The sequence below is a fragment of the Phascolarctos cinereus genome, unplaced genomic scaffold, assembly GCF_003287225.1.
Source record: "Phascolarctos cinereus isolate Bilbo 61053 unplaced genomic scaffold, phaCin_HiC Scaffold_726;HRSCAF=1367, whole genome shotgun sequence".
NCBI classification, from domain to species: domain Eukaryota; kingdom Metazoa; phylum Chordata; class Mammalia; order Diprotodontia; family Phascolarctidae; genus Phascolarctos; species Phascolarctos cinereus.
Genome location: NW_027556098.1, coordinates 261,978,466 through 261,999,840, shown reverse-complemented (window position 1 = coordinate 261,999,840; position 21,375 = coordinate 261,978,466). Strand labels below are relative to the sequence as shown.

At 39.1% G+C, this 21,375-nt stretch overlaps 1 pseudogene; it reads right to left on the bottom strand.

Annotated features, from left to right (window-relative positions):
• Window positions 1-3,409: 3,409 nt before the first annotated feature.
• Window positions 3,410-3,757, bottom strand: LOC110195836 (transmembrane protein 263 pseudogene; annotated as a pseudogene).
• Window positions 3,758-21,375: the final 17,618 nt, after the last annotated feature.

The following is a 21,375-nucleotide window of genomic DNA, read 5'->3' as shown; positions in this document are numbered from 1 at the left end:
AAACTGCTAATGACCATACAATAACTAGGGGAGTTAAAAATTGTTAAAGATCCATAGAATGGAGCACCAAACCAGGCGACCTTTGCTCATAGATCAGTCACCTGAGAGGGGCCTCCGCCCATCAGTGAGACCTCATGAACAGCCTGTGGCCTTCTATATCCTTACAGATCCCCAACACATTCCTGCATGAAAAGATGCTATTTATAACTCATGAGACCTTTGTCAGTATTACGGTAGTTGGAGGAAAAAAATTATATGTATGTATACATATATGTATATATATATAGTATGTATGTATAGATAGATAGAGAGATAGATAGAGAGATAGAGAAATAGATAGATAGATAGAGGGCACAGGGTAAGTTGAAGATTAAGAAGAAAGGGAGAGGTAGAATGGGGTAAATTATCTAACCAAAAAAAAAAACCAAAAAAGAAAAGTCTTTTTAAAATGCTCATTTATACTATGTGAAGCACATCATCCCCAAATTTGCATTACTTAATGACCCAAAGTTAACAGAAGACAATACCCAAATTAGAGGAAAAGAGTCTTCCTGCAAAAGGTTTTTTGAAATTCTTTTTATTGTCTTATGCGTTATTTATTTATTCATTCATTCATTTATTTATTTATTTTAGTGAGGCAATTGGGGTTAAATGACTTGCCCAGAGTCACACAGCCAGAAAGTATTATGTGTCTGAGGCTGGATTTGAACTCAGGTCCTCCTGACTCCAGGGCCAGTGCTCTATCCACTGTACCATGTAGCTGTCCCATATTTTCTTATGTCTTTATGAAACATTTCCTCTTTTGCAGATCAGAGTGCTTTCCTCACCTATTCATTTGAGTTCTCTTTCCCATCGCCTTTTGTAGAAACCTTCACTCCGTTAGCAGTTACCAAGCACCTCGGTCCTAGATCCATGATGCATCAGTGATGGTTCACCACCCACACCACTTGCACATGATTGTCTGAGTCATTCAGGTGGGTTGCACAATTCCACATCTTCATTCTTCCAGTGCTCACTCACCAGGTTGAGTTATTCATGCCATCTAATCACAAATAACAGGTGCCTTCTGGGATAAGGTCCTTAGTTTCTTGAAATGAGCTCCTCATGTTTAATGGGTCAAATTGCTACTCTGTGTAAATAAATTGGAATATAACACCAAGTGTGTAGTTGTACACATCATCAACTAGTGAGTTCATGCCGACATAGAAGTCTACACTAACCACACCTTTGCACTGTTTGCTGGGAGATGTTCCCTGAAATATATGTAAATGACTTAACACGCAATTGAAGGTTAGAACATGAATCAAGCTTTACAATATAGTACAGAAGACGGGTGGGTGACTTTTCCATAGAAGGAAATTTCAACACTTTTTACTGTAAGAAAATGATAAAGACAAGCTACACGTAAAAATAAATATGCAAGCAAATCCTAAAATTCTACTTGTGAAAGAAATCTAGGTACAAAGCAGTGAAGATTATGACTGCAGAAGACAAATTAGGAATAAAATAAACTACTAGGTAAGCAGAAAGGAATTTCCCAAACAGCAGTAAGTAAATTCTCCAATATAGGTCTTCTTAAGCCAATCCAATGGTGTTCATGTCTTATTTTCTAACTGCTTTTCAAACTATGGTGCTTGCAAAGAAAGTCATAACCAGTGAGTACATCCTAATTCTCCATATAGCAAGTTATAATTTAATTCCTGTTAGGCTGGGCTGAACTCTCCACTTCAGTCTTAACAATGTCCAATATAGAGTTTTCATGGAACATTCTAGATTCACTTAAACTGTGATGGTGCTGATGAAAGCTTAAAAAGGAAAAAAAATTAAGTATTAAGGAACACAATCCTCAAACTATGTGTAGATTCACACTAAGGTAAACTATTTTACTGGAAACAAACATTTAACTCCAGATCTTGAAGTGTTTTGGCTCAAGTCCCCTTGGATGTCACTTTCACACACTACATGACCTCCACAAGTAAGCCCAAAGCATGGCCGAGGAGTACAATTTGGACACATTGAGAATCAGAAGATTAGAGACAGAACATCAGATTCAAGTGTAAAGATAACTGTTAGAATTTATCTAGATTATCATCTCCTTGGATAACATCTAATAGATAGTTCACTTAGTTTGATTGTTTTCACGAAACTGAATTTAGTAAGAACAGTGAATGTTAAGAGACATTCATTCTTGAGAGAAAAAAGCAAAATGAATAGACTATACAATATGTGAAACTAGTATATCACTAACAAGAAAATCATCCACTGGCTGAAAATGTAGAAGAAAAAAATGGAAAGAATAATGATGGAAATACTGTCTTTGTCTATAAGGCCTAGAATTTAATCTTGTATTCTGTACATATAAATCTTGTGAAAGGAAAAATTCATTCCCATTCATTCCTCAGGCTCTCCTAGAATCAAAAAGCAGTTCTCAAAAACTGGTGCTTTTACAATGTCCTTAAAAATCAGTGGTAGTGCAACTGTGATTTAAGCCAGCCTTATAGATTTTTTTTTTAAATAGGAGTGAAGAATTCTGTTATCTATCTTCATTGTTGCAGCTAATTCTTAAAGAACAACTATAAATGTTTTTCATCACACGTATTGCACTTCTTAATAAGAAACTCATCCAGCATGATTTTCTAAGTGAACAGCTAAGAAATGTATCTTTAGGCACTACAAGGTAAACTTTACTCCAGTGACTGTGGAATGTGGGCTTAAATGTTGATTTCTTTACTCTTTTAATTTTTGTGGTTAAGTGGCTGACAGTTAATAAAAAGAGTGGATTCTTCTTATCTGCTGGCAACAAGAAATGCCTTTACTTAAATACTACTGAGATTCTTTTTTTAAGTGAAAAAAGTCTTAATTTCACCTATGGGATGAAATAGTTAAAAGCTAGGAACTACAATGATATTTAGGCATCAGAAAACATGTTCTCTTGTAAGGCATCAATGAGTAAATGATCATAATGCATATCTAACAAAAGATAGTTAGTGCTCAGAGATTATCACATAAAATTTTACTTTTTAACATCTCCAATTCCTGGTACATTATCAGATGAATGGAACAGCAAAGTTTATCCACTAAATATAATTTTCATATCTTTAACTGAATTGAAAGACCTGCAGTAAATATTGAAACATACTATACCTTCAGTTACTACTGAATAAGTGTAACATTTCACCAGTTAAAAATCTGGAATCAATGTTTGATGAACCTTCATAAACTATGATAGTTTTGAAATCTTCTCTTTTCAGATGAAAGTAAGTCATCAATACTTCCAATACAGCACTTGAGAAGAGAAACATCCCAAAGAGGTGGCTTTGTGGTAGTCCCCATGCTGGCAGTTCAAAGCTATTGGCATCATGGTACTGTGGAGAGCAAAGGTCAATTTCTCCATCTTTCCCGCTCTCTCTCAGTCAGACTTATCTTTCTTCTTTCCCATTAAGGGCATTTTGTCTACAACAGTAGGCCTGACAGCTATAACCCCACCAGCCACAGTAGACACCCCTCCTTTGACCAACCCTATGCCCATGGAAGGCACTGTGGTAACAGCTGTTTTAGTCACCTCCAGACTCTCCCCTCCAATCCAAGCCATGCCACCATTGGTGATGCCAACTGCTCCTTTTGTCACATTGAAGATGCCACCAGTTACACAGGACATGCCAAACTGCTGTTGTGGATGGTCTTTCATTGAACCTTCTGATGGCTCAACAATGAGGTATGAAGGAATTTCTTGTTGGTTTTTGTCCATCTGATTCATGGTCTCCAGTGGTCCATTGGCTCCTGGTGCTTGCTGGTTGGCCTGGTAGCTGGGGATATATATTCTAATGGCAAAACCACTTGTTTCTCTCTTCATTGACCTTCAGCCAAATACTCTCTACTATGCTTCTTTCCTTCTTTAAAGTCTACTTCCTGGAGGCGGAGCCAAGATGGCAGAGTGAAAGCAGTGACTTGCTTGAGCTCTTCCCCAAACCCCTCCAAATACTCATAAAAAATGGCTCTAAACAAATTCTGAAGCAGCAGAACCCACAAAAAGACAGAGTGAAACAAATTTCCAGCCCAAGACAATCTGGATGATTGATCAGAAAGGTGTATCGTGCCAGGCTGGGAGTGCAGCGCAGCGCAGCGTGGGTGTGCAGGCCGCAGCAAACCTGGAGCAGGCCTCAGAGGACTGAATCACGGGAAGCTGTGGAGGTTTCCAGACTCTTCAATCCACGAATGCCAAAGACAACTTTGAAGGTCAGTGGGAAAAGTCTGTTTCTGTCAGTGGTCAGAGAGGAAGGTGGGCTTTCAGCTCCATTCCCCAAGAGCGTGGCCGGGGGGGGGGGCAGCTGCTTCCCGAGCTTCTGGCCCACAAACTGAGGGGGAATCCAGTGGCTGATCAGAGAGGGACTGCAGGGATCTCTTTGCCAGTGCTGAGGCAGGAATCTCTTGCTTTGCCCGTGTGTGGATCTGGGTCATAGTTCTGGGCAGCAGTGCTGGGGTGAGGAGGAGCGCTGGCATGGTGGAGCTTGTAGTGGCTGTAGAGAGGAACCCCTCCTCACAGTTACTGGACAGAAAGGAATACTTGTGGTCACAGGCCAGGAAAGGAGTAAACACCTCACCCCTTATCATACCACCTTGGTAGAACTGAAAATTTACAGGTCCCTACAAGTATCTCTGAAAACAGCTACACAAATCCCTGAAGCTTGGGACAGTACACTCTCCACATTGGAAGCAGACTCTTACCTTAACAAAGAGTTTAAAACTCAAGTAATTGGCCAGGATCATAAGCAAGCAGCACAAAAAGAGTCAGACTATATTATCTTACTTTGGGGAAAAAGAAGATCAAAATATACAACCAGAAGAAGACAACAAAATCAAAGCTCCTACATCCAAAGCCTCCAAGAAAAATATGAATCAGTCCCAGGCCTTGGAAGAGCTCAAAAGGGATTTTGAGAAGCAAGTAAGGGAAGTAGAGGAAAAACTGGGAAGAGAAATTAGAGTGATGCAAGAAAATCATGAAAAACAAGTCAACAGCTTGCTAAAGGAGATCCAAAAAAAATACTGAAGAAAATAACACCTTAAAAAACAGCCTAGCCCAAATGGCAAGAGAGGTCCAAAAAGCCAATGAGGAGAAGAATGCCCAAAAAAGAAAAATTGGCCAAATGGAAAAGGAAGTCCAAAAGCTCATTGAAGAAAATACTTCTTTAAAAATTAGAATATAGTAATTGGAAGACAGTGACTTTATGAGAAATCAAGACACTGTAAAACAAATCCAAAAGAATGAAAAATTAGAAAACAATGTGAAATATCTCATTGGAAAAACAACTGACCTGGAAAATATAGATCCAGGAGAGAGAATTTAAAAATTATTGGACTATCTGAAAGCCATGATCAAAAAAAGAGCCTAGACATCATCTTTCAAGAAATTATCAAGGAAAACTGCCCTGATATATTAGAACCAGAGGTCAAAATAGAAATTGAAAGAATCCACAGATCTCCTCCTGAAAGAGATTCCCCCAAAGGAAAACTCCTACGAATATTATAGCCAAATTCCAGAGTTCCCAGGTCAAGGAGAAAATATTACAAGCTGCCATAAAGAAACGACTCAAGTACTGTGGAAACACAATCAGGATAACACAAGATTTAGCAGCTTCTACATTAAAGGACTGCAGTGCATGGAATATAAATATTCCAGAGGGCAAAGGAGATAGGATTGCAACCAAGAATCACCTATCCAGCAAAACTGAGTATAATCCTTCAGGGGAAAAAATGGTCATTCAGTGAAATAGAGGACTTTCAAGCATTCCTGATGAAAAGACCAAAGCTAAACAGAAAATTTGACTTTCAAATACAGGACTCCAGTGGAACATGAAGAGGTTAACAGGAGAGAGAAATCATAAGAGACTTATCAAGATTGAACTGTTTACATTCCTGCATGGAAAGATGATATTTGTAACTCATGAGAACTTTGTCAGTATTAGGGTAGTTGAAGGAAAAAAATTTTATGTATGTATAGATAGATAGATAGATAGATAGATAGATAGATAGATAGATAGAGGGCACAGGGTGAGTTGAAGATTAAGGGGTCATATTTGGAGAATAAAATTAAGGGATGGGAGAGAATTATATTTGGAGAAGAAGAAAGGGAGAGGTAGAATGTGGTAAATTATCTCACAAAAAACCAAAACAAAACAGAAAAGTCTCTTACAGTGGAAGGGGAAACAGGGGAAGGTGAGAGGGAATGAGTGAAATCATATTCTCATAGGATTTGACTTAAGGAAGGAATAACATACACATTCAATTGGGTATGGAAATCTGTCTTACCCTACAGGAAAATAGGGGGGAAAGAGGACAAGAGAGCAGGGCGATGATAGAGAGGAGGGCAGATTGGGAAAGGGGTTAATCAGAAGTAAATATTTCAGAGGAGAGACAGGGTCAAAAGAAAGAACAGAATAAATGGGAGGGCAGGATAGGATTAAGGGAAATAGAGTTAGTTTTTCACAACATGTCTAGTATGGACGTGTTTTGCATAACTGCACATGTGCAACCTATATTAAGATGCTTGCCTTTTCAATGAGGGTGGGTGGGGAGGGAGGAAGGGAGAAAATTTGGAACTCAAAGTTTGAAAAACACATGTTTTAAAAAAAATGTTTTCATATGCAACTGGGAAATAAGAAATACAGGAAATGGGGTACAGAAGTCTATCCTTCTCTACAGGAAAATAGAAGGGGAAGAGGATAAGAGAAGGGAGAGGGGGAGAGATAGAAGAGAAGGCAGACCAGGGGAAGGGGCATTCAGAATGCATGCCATCTTGGGGTGGGGAGAGGGGTGAGGAATTTGGAACTCAAAAACTTGTGGACGTGTATATTGAAAACTAAAAATAAATTTATATTAAAGAAAAGAAAAAAAATACACTCTATTTCCTGAATTTCCTTACATCAGTATGTCTTCTTTCTAATGCTACTCTACCACACACCATTATTAGCTAGCCTGTTTCTTTTTAATAAGGCATGCCCATGAGCATGGTGTGGTGGATAATGCTGGACCTGGAGTCAGGAAGACCTAAGTTTGAATACCTGCTTCAGATACCTTCTAGCTATGTGACCCAGGGCAAGTTACTTTGCTTCTCTTGACCTCAAGTCCTTATCTGAAAACTGAGGTTGGATTGTTGTTCAATTGATTTTCAGTTATGTCTGATTTTTCATGACCCGTTTGGGGTTTTCTTGGCAAAGATACTGGATTTGTTTGCCATTTCCTACTCTAGCTCATTTTACAAATGAGGAAACTAAGGCAAACAGAATTAAGTGACTTGTCCAGGACACACAACTAGTAAGTGTCTGAGACTGAATTTGAATACAGGAAGATAAGTGTTCCTGACTCCAAGCCCAGCACTCTATCTACTGCACTACCAAGCAGCCCTAAGGTTGGATTAGATGGTCTCTAAGATTCCTTCTAGTTCTAAATGTATGGTCCTATGATTTTATGAACCATTTTGAGTTACATATAGTCTACTGGTGGATTTTATCTCACCAAGCCTCAGTGATACTTATGAGATCAAATTTGCCTCCTTGAATCAGGACTGTTAGTTTCTCTTCTTTGTTGCCTGAATTTGGGGCATTTGTGCATCAACATTTTTGGCAACAGGTTTTTCTATTAACTCTTTTCTCGGATTTTGTGTCCTGGGATTTTCTGGCTATCTTGACTACTATCCTTCTTCTTTCACTGTACCTATTTTTATGGGGGTATGCATGGGCTGGTCTATCTTTGTTTTTTACATCCTTTTTACTTCAAAGCCCTTTTGATTAGATTTGTAAAACATTCAGCAAATACCCAGCCCTTGATAAATATACTCAATTTCTGGCCAGTAACTTGTCATCCCTATACATAGTTCAGGATCCTGAATTCTATTGTGAGACACCACTTTCTTAGCTATCTCCTCACTTCCCAAATTAATTATCTTCTCTATGTATTGCTATTAATTGGCAAAGGAGAAGAAATTTCAATCTGTCTCCAATTTCTTGTCAAGTAAAGTCAGCCAGCATTTATTAAGCACCTACTAAGTGCCAGGCACTGTGCTAAGTGCTGGGGATACAAAGCAAGGCAGAAGAAAAATGCCCCCTGGAAACTCACAGCTGTAATGGAAGAGACAATATACTAACAACTTGGTACAAGCAAGTTATGTACCGGGTAAATTGAGAGTAGTCTCAGGAAGAAGGCAAGATGTCCTAACTGTTGGTCGTACTTTTTAACATCCTTCTGGCAGTATGAAATATGCTAATGTGAATCACCAGAAGTGAGCAATTGCCATGGTTTGGATAAGTCTTGGGAAGGTCTTTGTTTTCTGGGATAAATGCCTTGGGAAGACTATATGTCTTTCCATTGTTGTCAGATAGACAAATAGTTGCCTCAGTGGTCCCAAGGAGGGAAATCACTAACCATTACAATGCTTTCAGTCTTGTTCTGACCTTTACTGTATGGTCTCTCGCCAGATACATTCTGTGGCTCTACTTTGTCAATCCCTGGAAAACAAGTAGCTTCTTCCTCCTTGCAACATGCAGTTTCCTTCACTTCACGGGAAGAACCTCAAATTCACTTTTTATTTCTAACTGTACAGCCGTTTTTTTTCCTTCCCTTCCTCCTTTGTCTAATGGTCTTCCACTGATGAGAGTTGTCCTCCCTTCCTCCTTCCATAAAATATAACATATTATATATAATACATTATATACAATATAATATATATTATATATAATATATTATAATATAATATTTACTATTATATTATAATATATAATAATATATTATATTATAATTTAACATTCTTATAACCTGAACTGTAGAGACATGTTCTTTGAGTCCTTCACCTTCTCCTTCAGCAGAGGAGGGAGATCAGCCTATACTTAGAACACAGATAACAGCCATTCAACCATGGCAGAAATATAAACATATTCAATATAAGTCACAGTATATTTCCCCCTTATTTTCATAACTCTTAAAGTTTTCAGCCTTGGTTGTTGTTGTTTTAAGTTCTTGGAGGTGTTTATTCCTCAACCATTAGCACTAGGATAAAATGTTATTAGCCCATTATAATCTTTTAATATCTGCATCCTTATTTGACTTCCTTTCAACTCCACAAATACACTCCATTTCCCCTGCAGTGTTGTACCAACCTCCCCTGTTTTCCAATTTACCCTACCTACTAATTCACACTTGTAGCTTGTTTTGCCCTCTAATTGTTCTGCTTACTGTTTTTCTCTTCCCTGGCCTTGTCTTCCCAACTTCTTTCTTTTCCTTTCTAATTCTTGCTCAGCAGGTTCTACTCCATAGTCTTTCTTTATTCTCCTAATCCTTTTATATCCTCCTTAATTGCTCTGAATCCTGCTCCTCTTTTAAATAGGAGTTGATGATCCCTTGTTGTTGCTGTTCTTTCATTTTTCTGTAGACTTGCATTAAGTGAGGCAGAGTTGGGCAAAATGATTAGCCTCTGTCTTCTACAGTCATTGAAGTCCAGTGGCAAGACAAAAGTCAGGACGGTGGGGCAATGGCCCAGGATACACTGGATGACCTTCGCATTTGAGGGTAAATTGAGGGGATATCCCAGAGTAGTGCTTCATGAAGCTATATAGCTGTGTAGCTTCTAATTGCATACATCACTTAACTCAAGCTTAAAAGTTGCCTCTTAAGGTTCCTTGTGGAATTTACTGCAATGAAGGGATGAAGCCTCTTTCTAGTTGGACCCTCATGGCAAATGATGTGATCCACAAACCAGTGGAAACCTGCCTTATCTGATCTACCCAAATATCTAAGGCTATATGCCAATACATTGGTTATATTTGAAGAGGGGTTAGAGAATTCTGCCCTTACTAAAGGCAGCACTGAGCTGCTTGTATCAGAGTTGCATTGCATTGGTGTATTGGGTGTGTAGAGGGCTATATGGGATGATGGATTCGATGAGGAAAGGCAGTCCATCCCATTGGGAGTTAGATTTGCTGCTGTTGCTGAGGAGCCTTTCTATGGTTTTCAGTTACCTATAATAGTTAGCTAAGTCCCAGGTGAGCCTTCAGGATCCTTGGAGGATATAGCTTTATTGTATAAATACCCTGGAGACTTCTCTGCCAAGGGTGTTTCCTGGTATGTCTCTCCCATATCACATACGTGCTCAGTAAAGTAACAAGAGGAAACATACATATTTATATTTCCTCTTCCCCTAGGCACCTTACCTTGTTGATGGATCGGTATCAAGGCCTGGAGACTCAGTTTCTCCCAGCTTTCTCTTCCCTGTGTTCAACCTCTGACCTAATTCACTAGTCTGAATGCCTTTAAATCACACACAATTTCCTATTCCCTTTTCAGTTCCATTTTCTATCCTCCTCTTCCTCTGACCTCCTACCATGGAAGCTGGAAGTAAAAAAAAATAGAAAAGGAAAAAAGTGTTTTTAAAAATATATCTTACTATCCTTGAAAACAACCTCTTGCCCAAAGGAAAGGGCAAGTCAAAAGGACTGTTGATTTCATTTCACTTCTGGGTCATCTTGAAACTAGGTCATCTCCACTTAGGATATCATCCTCACCTTCCTCCGCCTGAAACTTGGAATCCACCCTCATGGAACCACCTTGAGCTCTGGTGGGTCAGCTTTCACCTTATCTTGTATAAATCCAGGTCTTCATTCCAGCAAATCTCCAAATCATGTGGTGAGTGTGTGACCCGCCTCCTGCTTATGCACTGTGTCCCCCAATTAGAATGTCACCTCCTTGAGGACACGGACTTGCTTGCTTATATTTATATCCCTAGCTTAGCAGAGGGCCTGGCACATAATAAATGCTTAATAATTGCATGTTCTGTCTCTGTCCCTATCTCTGCCTCACTTAGACTAATTCTGGGGAGAAAGAGGAGAATGAACAAGTTAGGTAAAGGAATGGATGTTTCTAAAACACTAAGAAGTCTTTCAGATGTACTCCTAAGCCTAGCTATAGAATATTAGATTGGATGTCCTTGGAGTCCAATCTGGTGGCCTGTCTTATAGATGACAAAAATAAGAATACTTTTGCTATTTTGGTATTTAAATTATCTTGAATGTGGTCCAAAATAATAGAGCAAGTTATGGAATTATAGTAAAGGTCTAGCATATAGTAAAGCTTCAAAGATAAGTCTCAAATTATTTAGGCCACAGTAATCCAGTTTGATCTGCCAAATTTTTATCAGCCCTGCCCACATTTACCAATGTCATGCCTCTTTCATTGTTCTTATAACAATGGACCAAGACTAGTATAAGTATCTGCATACTTATGAACCCCACCTAGTGTTTCCACACAAACCTAGGCTTTGGGTGAAATGGGAGGGAAGGAGGTGGGGAATAGGACCTTCTTCGGTTTTTTTGCAAGTGGAAGTAAGACTTGACAATAGGTTGGATATGTGGAGGGAATGCTAATGAAGAATTGAAATGGCACTGAGGAGAGAGACTGGGTGACTAAGAAGAAAATAACCAAGTTGGGGGAAAGGGACAATTTTGGGGAAAAAATCATGAATTTTACTTTGGATATGTTGAATTTGAGATGTTTACAGAACAATAGATTTGAGATCTCCAAAAAGTAGTAGATGATGTAAGACTGGAGCTCTGGAGGGAGATTAGGACTGGATATATAGATATGGGAGTAATTTACATGTAGATAATTGAAGTGATAGAAGTTAATGAGCTCATGAGTAAGATTATAGAGGCAAAAGAGAAGAAGGCCCAGGATATAGCCTTGAGGGATATCCATGGTTAGCAGGTATAAAGATCCAGCAAAAAAAAAAAATCCCACAAAGGAAACTGAGAAGGAGCAATCTGATAGTAGAAGGAGTACCAAGTGAGAGCAATGCCATGAAAATTTAGAGAGGAGAGAATATCCAGAAACAGGGGGTGATCAAAAGTATCAAATGCTGCAGAGAGGTCAAAAAGGATGAGGACAGAGTAAAGGCAAGAAATGGAACACTGGTAACTTTGGCAGCCAGGTGGTGCAATGGATAGAGTGCCAGGCCTGGAGTTCTGAGTTCAAATTCAGACTCAGACACTTACTAGCTGTGTGACCCTGGGCAAGTCTTAACCCTTAATTTAACCCTGTTTGTTTCAGCTTCTCTTCTATAAAATTAGTTGGAGAAGGAAATGGCAAACCACTCTATCCTTGCCAAGAAAACCCCAAATGGGATCATAAAATGTTGGGTACAACTGAAAAATAATTGAACAACAACAACAACAACAATAGAGAGCACATCTTCAGTTGAATGATAAGGACAGAAACCAGATCACAGAGGGTTTAGAATCAAGTAAGAGAAGAGGATGTAGAGACACATCCTAGAAGTAGAGGACAGATGTATCATGGAATGACCATTTTTCCACTGGAAGCATGCTTAGTTTCACCAGGTAGGTGATTCTTAGTTGTAGTCCTAGCTCCTTTGCCTTCTGGAATATCATGTTCCATGGCCTCTGATCATTCAATATTGCAGCTGCTAAGTCCTGTTCATTCTGTCTGTGGCTTCTCAGTATTTGAATTATTTCTTTCCAGTCACTTGTATTTATTTCCCTTGACTTGATCGTTCTGGAATTTGGCTAAAATGTTCCTTGGAGTTTTTATTTTGGGATCTCTTTCCTGAGGTGATCAGTGGATTCCTTTAATGCCTATTTTGCCTTCTGGTTCTAGGACATTGGGGCAATTTTCCTTGATAATTTCTTGAAAGATGCTGTCCAGGTCCTCATTTTGATTATGACTTTCAGGTAGTCCAATGATTCTGATATTGTCTCTCCTGGATCTATTTTCCAGGTCAGTTGTTTTTCCAATGAGGTATTTTATAGTTTCTTCTATTGTTCATTTTTGAATTTGTTTGATTGATAGCTTCCACTTTTTTGTTTGATTGGTAGCTTCCACTTGCCCAGTTCTAACTTTTAAGGAGTGGTTTTTCTCAGTTAGCTTTCGTACTTCCTTTTCCATTTGGCCAGTTATACTTTTTAAGGAGTTGTTTTCTTCAGTGGATTTTTGTATCTCCCTTTCCATTTCACCAATTCTACTTTTTAAACAGTTGTTTTCTTTTTCCAAGCTGTTGACTTTTTTTTCTCAGAATTCTCTTGCATCACTCTCATGTCTTTTCCCAATTTTTCTTCTACCTCTTTTATATGATTTTAAAGCTCCTTTTTGAGGTCTTCCATGAGTTCTTTCTGGGCTTGAGACCACTTCCCATTTTTCTTTGGGGCTTTGTCCATAGGTGTTTTGACATTGTTGTCCTCTTCTGAATTTGTGTCTTGATCTGCCTTGTCACCATAACAACTTTCAATGGTCAGATTCTTTTTTTGTTGTTTTTTTGCTCATGTGTTTGGCCTTTTTCCTTCCTTTTAAATGTGAGCTTTGCTCCTAAGGTGAAAGAGGCAGTGTTTCAGGCTTCTTGTGCCAGGGGCTGTAGGCCCTAGCTGTTTACCTGGTACTGCACTGATGTTGCCCTGAGGCCCACAGAGGACTCTCATGTCTGGTGCTGTGCTGGGGGGGTGGGATGAGGAGTTTTTCAATTCTCCCTAAGCCTGTCATTCTCTCTACCTACTAAGTTTCAAAACATATCAACAAATGCAACATTTTAAGATTCTATCACTTCTTTCTTTACACATGTGATCTCTTCCTTATGTGGCCCTCTCCACCTAATTTTGTCCAGACCTTGAATTTCCTTGATGCAGGGAACTTTTTGTGAGGAAACTCTCATGGCCAATGAAGATCTGCAGCTGCCTAGTAATTTATGTCTTAAAGAGTGACCTGGGGCCCTAGGAGATTGGGATGTGTCTAGAGTCACTGGACCCAACCCTGTGAGAGGTAGGATTTGAACTCAGTTCTTACTCAGAAGCCTGTCTTTCTATCCATTATCTGCCTCTATCCAGTCTACCCTTAACATGGTCACATTGGACTCTTAACAGTAAGCTCTTGGAAAATTCCCCTTTTCACTTAGCCCTGATTGGATCTGTGTTTAAGGTAAGTATAATAATAGCAGAATATACAAGAATCCTTTCTCATTTTTTTTCTCCCTTTTCTCCCTTCATCCCTCTCCCCTCAGTCTTCCTCCTAAGCTGAATGATTACACTTTGCTTATTTCTGTAACTCAATCTGAAAGATCCTTTATTCAGGAAAGGATCAGGGGAGAATATTCCTGGCTCAAAAAACCCCCAAAACAACAGAACTTTTCAAGGAGCACTTTGTGATTCCATCAATAACTACTTAATTGCCTTTCATGGTGGAATTAGGGGTTGAAGATCCCCCTTCAACCCTATCTTTCAATGCTAGCATGGGTGCCATGAAGTGAAGCTAGAAGAAGGAGCAGTGAGATATTTCTCTCCTATCCCCTTTCTCCTTTTAGCCTACCCCCTACCATTGGTGTGTCTTTGGGTATTGTGTTGTGTTGTGTGTCTTGTTCTGTTTCTCTTTGTCCTTCTTAGTTGCAGGTGCCAGTGGCCATTCCCACTTTACCTCAGGTTGGAGCCTTGAGGACCTTGGAGTCAGGATTGCAGGCAGGGTGTTGCAGCGAGTCAGGCTGGTAAGGAAAGCCCTGAGAAACCAGGGTGCTCTGGGACTTGAGCATATTTTGAACTAATGTTCCAATTGATGTAAGGAGAAACCTTTAAAGCTCAAATGCTTAAAAATTTGTTAAGTGATTTGCAAAGCACTTGAGAAGGTTTCTATAAAAATTAAATATGAAACCAACTCCTCAATCTCTTTTCAACACTTCTGAGTTCCCTTTCAAGCTGCTGACCTATACTATTAACCTTAGTGGACCCACTTTTACTAAGGCCATGGAACTTGGAATAGGAAACAAGCTAAGCTGTTTGTCTATCTGTTTTATACCTTGAAAGTCAAGGTTTCTTTGTAAAAGTGAATCACACTCTAAGTTGTTAAGTGGATCTGGGGTTCAGGGGGAGCCCTCCCGCTCTGCTTGAGGGATAATACTATAAGTCAGCTGCAAATTTGTCATTTATGGATTGTTTGACTGTTTGAGGACTAATACTGTTTGCAATATTCAGTTCTTCATAGAAGCATTGCTACACCTGATGGGTTCTGTATTACTGAGTCAGTTACTGAGTGTATTTGCTGGGGACCTCAACTTTGAAACAAGTGTTAAGTGTGTAATGGAGCCTTTGGAGCTTGTACATTCAGGTGGTCCAATCTAGAGGTGTCCTTGTTCCTGGAGTCCTCTATCATGTGCCTTTACTCAGGTGACTGAGCCAGGTATTGTGTCACTATGACCTTGGAGATAGAATTTTATACCAAATGTTTGAGCCAGGTAAGCTGCCAGGGAAATCCTGAGAAGTCAATGTACCTGGGACTGGAACTGGAGGGAGGGAGAATTTTGGATTTGCATCTGGGACTGTGCTCTATCGGAAGGAACCAAGCTAAGTTGTTTATTTGTTTTAAACCTTATAGTTTACTAGACAAGCCCCATTTGTGTAATTCTGCAAACTTGATTGATTGCTTGACTGATTTTTGTATTATTGGATTCTATACTGAAGAACTGATGTATGCTGATAATGTTCTATATTATTGAGTGCTGTACAAGTACTGATAGAACTTTTAATGTGAGAAATCTGGTATCATTAGATTTCTACTGTTTACAAGAAATGTTCATGCTGTTCTTTGACATTCAAATGAGCCTACACTGCTTGCCTATAGAAACTGGGATAAGCTGTTTGTGTATTTGCTTTATACTTTTGGATTAAATATTTATTTTGTCAAAGCTAAAACCATTAGTCAAATGATCAATGAGTTTTTATTAAGTATCTAATATTTACCCAGAACTGTGCTAGAGAGCATGCTATAGATCATAATCATGTGTTTTAGGTCACTATGTTCTTCCACTCTATCCCTAGGCATTCTCTTCCCAAAACAAACTGGGAGGAGCTCGGAAAGCTTTCTAATTAATTTTAGCTGCATGAGGCAATATCTGAGATGCAGGTTCTCACCATTGCTCTCTCCATGATGGTATATACATTGGATAGTGAGAATACTAGGACTCAAAGTCACTTTCCTCCTAAGCAAAGGTTGGGACAATGCAAGGTTGACATCTCGATATTTGTCTTGACATCCAGCTCCCATGTAATAATTCTCTTGAATACATAGTCATGGAAGCCTGTCACTACAAATCCATTCTTTTCAAGCTCCCGTGATGACACATCTCCCCATGCTCCATCTCTCAAACCAAATCCTTTCTTAGCCCAAATGCTAATTCTTAAGCTCCTTCCTTCCCACCTCCATGCTAGTTTCCTCATTTTCATGACCAAACTCTAATTACTTGGAAGGTTTCTCCTTACACCAAGTTTAAGGTTGCCTCTTGGCCTATTCCACACGTTACTCTTAGTTTTCCCCTCAGGTGTCCAACAGGACAAGTCTAATCACATTTCCACATGACAATCTTTCCAATACTTGAAAATTTCATGCCGTCATTTACCACTGCACCTTCTCTTCTCCAAACTAAGCATCCCCAGTTCTTCAGTCAATCCCATATGTAATTGAACCTTCCCCATTCTGTCTGTGCTCCTCTGAACTCTCTTCAGCTTATCAATTTTTTGGGGGGCAAAATGTGGTTCCCAGAGCTGAACATGTGTGATCTAACTGGGTCATAGTGCTATTGGACTGTTACCTCTTTGTTACTGGAAGTTATGCCTTTATTAATACGGTCCAAGATTCACTCTGTAGATTTTGCAGTCTACTAAAACATCCCAATCTTTTTTCCAGACAAACTGCTATCTAACCATGTCTTTCCCACCTAATACTTGTGAAGCTGAATTATCAAATCCAAAAACTAAATTTCAATTTCACCTCTGACACTAGTTGCGTGACCTTGGGAGTTGTTTAACTTGACTAACTCTCAGTTTCCTCATCTGTAGAATGGAAATAATGATGCTTGTATTATTTACCTCATAGGGTAATTGTGAGGATAAAATGAGATGTAAAGGGTTTTGCAAAGTGTTAGCTATTGTTATTATTATTATGATTATTATGATTATTATTATGAAGATTATTGAATGCCAGGTAGAGAAATCATAAAATCTTAGGGCTTTGAATGATAGAACACAATAATAATAATAATAATAATAATAATAATAATAATAATAACAATAACAATAATAATAGCTAGAATCTATATAATGTTTTAGGGTTTGCGAAGGACTTCACAAACTTTTATCTCATTTTATCCTCATAAACAAGGAGGTTGTTGCAATTATTATCCCCTTTTTTACATATGAGGTAACTCACTGAGACAGAGGTTCAATGACTTGTCCAGAGTCACACAGCTAGTAAGAGCCTGATATCTTCACAACTCCAGGTCCAGTGTTCTATTCACTACAGCTCCTAGCTGTCTGGTTCAACCTCCTTATTTTACAGAGGGGGAAACTGAGGGCCATGAGGGTGAAGTGATTTGCCCAAGGTCACAGAGCTAGTTAGTGGCAGAGATAAGACTTGACCCAGGCCTCCTGAATCCTAGCCCAGTGTCTTTTCCATTACAGTTGATACCTTGAAAGCTCATAAGCAAGCTCTCTTTTGAAAGAAATTAGTCCGGCAGAAATCATGGATCCTTGAAGAAAAGTCTGGCAACAGAACACAGGATAGTTCGGAAGAAAGACAATGGAATCAGAGGGTCAAGTAGGAGGTTGTTTTAATAATCCGTGCATGAAGTAATCAGCACCTGGTTTCATTTGGTAACTAATGGAATGGAAAAGATGAATCCAGGAGAAATTTCCCAAGAGGATCAGTCAAAAATGATTCCAAGGTCTCCATCCCAGGTGGATAAGAAAATGTTAGGACCATTGCCAGAGAGGGTAGTTGAAAGGGGGTAACTTGTTTGGATGGGGAAATATAGTTTTAAATATATTGAGTTTTAAGTGATGGAAGAATATATGAGTAGAAAAATTTAATAAGCAATGGGAAATATAGGATTGGATATTGGGTAATACGAGAAAATTAGATTTTGGAATCACCAGCATAGAAGTATGTAATAAATTAAAACCAGGGGAAAGGATAAGTTCCTCCTGTGGAGAGAATACAAGGAGAAAAGAATGGAGAACAAGATCTCCTTGGAATGAGGTTTCCATAAAAAATTAAATATGAAGCCAACTCCTCATTTCTTTTCAACATTTCTGACTTCTCTTTCAAGCTGCTGACCTAAGCCTGTCAACCTTAGTGGACCCACTCTTACTAGGGCCATGGGAGAAGTAAAGTCAAATAGCTTCTGCCTTCTGATCAATGCTCATAAAACCCACTGTGCTGCTCTGCTGGACCAGCCCATTTGCGATGTTACCATGGGACACATGGTCTCCATGCCTGAAATTTGCTTCCCCTCTCTGCCTTGGTGTCGTGATGTTAAGTGTCTTCCTTCCAATTTGTCCTATTTGTGTCTGCTAAACCTGACTCCTAGGTCTGGTCTCTCTTAGCCTCTAAGTGCTGTGCCTAAGACCCAGTGCTGACAATCACTCTGTGGTTTGAAATTTTCTGATCACATTACTATTAGCTGTTAAGACCTACAGCAGGTTCCGGCTAGAGAAACATGGGTGATACTGGAAGTTTATCTGTGACTCAGAAAATGGCTGGGAAATTGACAAACTCCTTCTTGGGCAGATTCCATGTGCTGCCTTTTCATCATGCACATAGAGCTATAATTGCAAATCCATTCCTGGCTTTGACCAGAGAGAATGTTGAATTCGGTAATTTATTCTGGGAAATAGTAACATTTAAAAAAATAGCTCTTAAGTTTGGAGCTCAATGGTTTTCTCAATTTTATTGATACCACCTTTTTTTTTCAAAATTTCCATTTTGGTGTATAATTGCAGATTACTAATTTGTTCTTTATCTAGCTTTTTTTCAGTCACATGCCTAATTCACTGACCTGCTCCTTTCTTTTACTGATGTATGTTTTTAGAGATATAATTTTCTCCTAACTAGTGCTTTGGCTACATCCTACAAATTTTGATATGTTATGTTACTGTTGTTGTGGCCTTCAATGAAATTATCAATTGTTTCTATCATTTATCCTAAGACCTACTCATTCTTCAGTATTATGTGATTTAGTTTCCAATTAATTTTAATATAGGCTTCCATAGACCTCTGTTAAGTGTAATTTTAGTTTCAAGACAGTCCAAAAGTGTGCATTTAATATTTCTGCTTTTTTGCATTTGTTTGTGAGGTTTTTATGTTCTAATACATGGTCAGTTTTTGTGAGGGTGCCATGTACAGCTGTAAAAAGGTATACTTCTTTTCATTCCCATTCAATTTTCTCCAAAAGTCTATCATACCTACTTTTCTAAAATTCTATTCACTTCCTTAACTTCTTTCTTATTTATTTTATGGTTACATTTTAGCTAGCTCTGAGAGGGAGAAATTGAAGTACCCTCTTATATAGTTTACTGGCTATTTCCTCCTGTAACTAATTTAATTTTTCTTTTAAGAATTTAAATGTATGCCATTGGCATATATATGTTTTGTATTGATATTACTTCATTGTCTTTTAGTAAAATGAAGTTTCCTTGCTTATTTCTTTTAAGTAGGTTATTTTGGCTTTTGCTTTGTCTGAGATTTGCTTGTCACCCATTGTTTCATACTGGCCCAATTAGACTACTATTGGAGTCATTTGTGGCCACTATTTACTAAAACATGAATTTATAAAGGAGCATAATAGGAATAACTGGCTTCACATAATATTTTATAGTTTGAAGAACACTCTATATGTCTCAAAAATGATGTGATATATGTACTTCAGGGTTTCATGTCCTCATTTTACAGATGAGGAAAGTGACGTTCATTGAGATTAAGTGATTTACCTATGATCACAAAACCATTAAGTGTCAAAAATGAGACTAAAATCTAGGTCTCTATTGCAACCTGTATCTGGAGCTATGGAAATTTCCTCCGTAGGAAGAAGCCTAGGTTCTTATCCTCAAGGAGCTCGTTTGTGATAATAGAGGTATTATAGAATGTCAGAGGCAGAAGGGAACCTGAAGATCATCTTGTCCAACCCTCTTATTTTACAGATGGAGAAACTGAGGTGTTAAGTGACTTGCTCAAGATCACACAAGAGGTATACAGCAGAGCCAAGGTTGAACCAAGGTCTCCAGATCCAAAGGTCTCCAGTGGTCTCTCCATTAGACCACTCTGACTATCCAATGAAGCATCAGTTGCTGCTGAGATGAGACACATAGTCTGAGTTGAGGTGAATCATGTGTCTGAGCCATGCTCTGCCATAGGAAGTTTCAAGGGGAAAGTTATCTTTGAGTTATGTTGTAAAGAATGGGTTTGGCAGGGGCAGCTAGATGGCACAGTGGATAGAGCACCAGCCCTGGAGTCAGGAGGACCTGAGTTCAGACACTTAACCCCAATTGCAGAGAGAGAGAGAGAAAGAGAGACAGAGACAGAGACAGAGACAGAGAGACAGAGAGAGAAGAATGGACTTGGCAAAAGAAAACAAAGAGATAATTTTGCTGTGTGGGAGAGGCTGTTATGAAATGCAGGGAAAGGAGGAAAAGAGGCATAACCTTACTGTTAGCAAGAGGAGTTAGCTGGCTGGGCTAGTGTGTGCAACATGTAAGTCTAGCACCTTCTTATGTCCTCAGGGGACAATGCTGGTCATCTTTATCTGCACGAGGCCTATTTATGCAGTTGAAGATCATTATTAAATTACCCACCAAGATATCTTCTCCAAACTGAATAATCTCAATGAGAATCATAGAATTTCGATTTAGAAGGGAACTTAGATGTGATTTAGTTCAAGCTCTTATACGCTGAGAGAATTCTTTTTACAATCTACCTATTAGAGGATCAGCCAACCAGCCCTTGCCTGTATAGCTCACTACTTCACAAGACAGCCCATTCCATTGTTCACAAGCTATAATTAAATGAAAGTTCTTTGTTGTTTTAGCTGAAGTTAGTTTCATTGATCCTAGTTTTGTCTTATGGAATGACATGTTGTCCCAAGTATGGGCCGTTCAATGGCACGGTGGATAGAAAGCCAGGCCTGGAGTCAGGAAGACTCCTCTTCCTGAGTTCAAATCTGGCCTCAGGCAGTTACTAGCAGCAAGAGGATAACATATTATGGTGAAAGCCACCAGCACCAATTCAAACACCAACTCCACCAGCACCAACAGCAGTAGCACCAAGAGCGCCAACAGCAGCTCTGGCACCAAAACCACCACTAGAACAGCAGCTCTAGGAAAAACAATACCAGCAGCAGAAGCAGCAAGGTCAGCAACAGCACCAGCATCAGCATCACCTCCTTCAACTCTCCCACCAACTGCACCACCAGCCTCCACCACCACCACCACTTCTAGCAACAACACCAGCAGCAGCAGCTCAATGTGAGCACCAAGAGCATCAGGACCACCAAGACTACCACCAGCAGCTCCA